This window comes from Choloepus didactylus, chromosome 4, assembly GCF_015220235.1.
Source record: "Choloepus didactylus isolate mChoDid1 chromosome 4, mChoDid1.pri, whole genome shotgun sequence".
NCBI classification, from domain to species: domain Eukaryota; kingdom Metazoa; phylum Chordata; class Mammalia; order Pilosa; family Megalonychidae; genus Choloepus; species Choloepus didactylus.
Genome location: NC_051310.1, coordinates 61,548,525 through 61,551,310, shown reverse-complemented (window position 1 = coordinate 61,551,310; position 2,786 = coordinate 61,548,525). Strand labels below are relative to the sequence as shown.

General features: G+C 39.4%; 1 pseudogene; it reads right to left on the bottom strand.

The window, feature by feature from the left end:
• Positions 1-205: 205 nt before the first annotated feature.
• LOC119533222 lies at positions 206-651 on the bottom strand (annotated as a pseudogene).
• Positions 652-2,786: the final 2,135 nt, after the last annotated feature.

Here is a 2,786-nt window from a genome sequence, read left to right as displayed (position 1 = left end):
AGAGGTATCATTCTCATTTCATAAATGAAAGTAAGGTTCAAGTTTGCTAATTAGCTAAGGCCTCCACATTTCTTCTTAGAACCTGGTTAAGGTGGGTTCCTGATGCTGACTATGCTCAGAGTCTACACTCAGATCAAAGAGTCTACACTCAAACCACAAGGGAAAAGCATTTGTTAGCATTTAATGAATCTTCCTCCACATGGCTTCAAGCCATGAGGACACAGGCTCCCCCCACATCCTTGATCTTCTCCTCAGCTCTTCTGCTGAAGAATTTGGCCTTCACAATGACAGGCTGCTTTGGGAGCTTTCCCTTCTCCAGAACTTTGTAGGAGCCTGATTGTACCACATCAATAATGGGAGCAACTCCAGTCTTGTTTTTAGCAGCATTTACTTGTGTCTGCTCACTTACTAAGGTCCACAATTTACCATGGTTGACATTGGACAGAAGCTCTGGTTCCTCTTCAAGTGATAATGTCTAATACCAGCCTTCCCAAAGTAACCTGGGTGACATTTGTTGAAGTTGATCCTGTGGTGATGCATGCCACCAGCATTATCCCAGTCTCCCAGATGCTTCTGGTGTTTGCTGATACGGCTGTGGCCATGGCTCACATGGCCCTGGAGTTTCCAGGTCTTTCTCAATCTGGAAGGCATGTCGGCAGCTGAGAGGAAAGAGTGGATTTTTTGAAAAAGAACTAGTCCACCTCCAAATGCCAACCCTCAGTTTCCCCACACCACAGCGTGGCTGCCAGATATTCAGCGGCTTACTCACTCGTTTCAGAATGCAGACTCCCTGTTTCACCAAGTGCATGGTCCCTGCGGATTTAGCAGACCTTGTCCAGCGGCTGCATCGCTGGAACTGGTGTTCTGGGTCACTTTCTGACTTTTATCTAGTATTTTTCACGGAGGTGTTTTTTTGCCCTGTCTTTCCTAGCCACCATCTTAGGTTCTCCACTCTTCCTTGATTTTTAAGTGTTCTTTACTTATTAAGGATTTGTCTGTTATAAACATTTTCTCCCAGTTTGTCAGCTGTCTTTTATTTTGTTTATGGTGTTTTGTTATGTGTGTTTTTTTTCCATGCATTATTTTTTTTTATTTATCAATCTTTTCTTTTATTGCCTCTGGATATTAAGTCTTAGTTAGACTTACAATCCCTACAATGAGATTGAAGGATAATTTATTAATGTTTTCTTTTAGTTGTAAGTTTATTCTTTACATTTAGATCTTTCATACATTTGAAGTTTATTCTTTTGTGTGGTTTGAAATATGAATCTAATTTTATCTTTTTTTCCCAAATGCCTACCCTGTTGACCTGGCACCATTTATTAAAAAATTAGTCTTTGCCACAGTGATTTTAGATGCCACTTTTATCATATACTAAATTGCACAGAATCACTTTTTAGAAATTCCTTTTGTTCCTTTTGCACTTTGCATTGTTGTGCTTTATATTTTGCTGTCTATTCACTTGCCTGTGGCCACAATGAATGTTCCGGATTGGTGTTTGTTCTTCTGAAAGAATAGTTAATTATTGCAGCAATAATCTTGAAAGCTAGAGAAATTTACCTTCTGGCTATGTATTTTTAAAACAATGTTACCCAAAGTGAACCCACAGCTATGAGACATTGTTCTTTCTGACCAAAGTTATCAGTGTCTCTTCTACTGTAATGTCATTAGGCTGAAATGACACTTTCTAAAATTAGTCTCAGTACTGCTTTGGAACCACTGTATTGAAACCGTGAAGAATGGCCTCATGAGCACTGGTTTATTAAGGTTTATTGTCTTTGGCTCTTTGACTTGTTTCCTTAGTTCAGCTGTTGGATCTAGGTAGACAAATTGTAAGGCTGTGATTACTGCCAGAGTTGATTCATTAGAAATATGGAGTAATTTAACTTTTGTGTGCACCTACATCTAGAGTATAACATTGCCTGGCAACAGTGATGTCCTCATTAAAATGCAGAAAAACTGAAACATTAAGTCCAGACATTGTCCTTCCGGAATGACGTTGCATTGACGTGCAGAGGAAGAACATTTTAAGGAATCCTCCTCTTTTCAGAATAAATTCCAAGTAGCTTTTTGGAGAAACGGATTAATGAAGGCTAATGCTGTATTGTACTTTTTCCCCATTTTATAAGTCCAGTCTTAGGTATTTGATTAGTGCCAATCCATATGACTTTTTCCAAAGCACCCCAAATTCTTGTGTTTCAAATTCCAGACTAAGGGGAAAATGTCAAAGGGCTTTTCAGTGTCACCTTTTAATCTTGGCCCTCCATTTTAATCTCGACTTATTTTAAAGTGAGGAAGAAAAAAATGCAGTGAGAAATGAAGCCATGGCTTCATGGCTTTTTTTTTTCCCCTTTACAAACAGGTTATTCATATCCTGGACCTCTAGAGGGAGCAGGAGGGTTATGGTTGTTAAGTAGTACTAATTTCTGAAAAAGGTCTTTTTTTTCTTCCCTCCTCTTCCCTTTTCTCCTCTTCTCTTTTCTCCTCTCCTCTTCTCTCCTCTCCTCTTCCCTCCTCTTCTCTTCTCTTCTCTTCTCTTCTCTTCTCTTCTCATCTCGTCTCTTCCCTCCTCTTCTCTTTTCTTCTCTCTTTTGTTTTGACTTCCACCATACCTACATAAATGTGTAGTTTTTGAAAAACCATGTCCTCTTTATCAGGTATTTTCTATTTTCCTGGTGCCTTTATGCAACATTCACAGAGGTTTCCCTAAGGCCTTATTGAGCCCATCTGTTCTAATTGTCAGCCTTCCATGCCTTTATGGTGGTGGCGATACCTTAGTGTTTCAG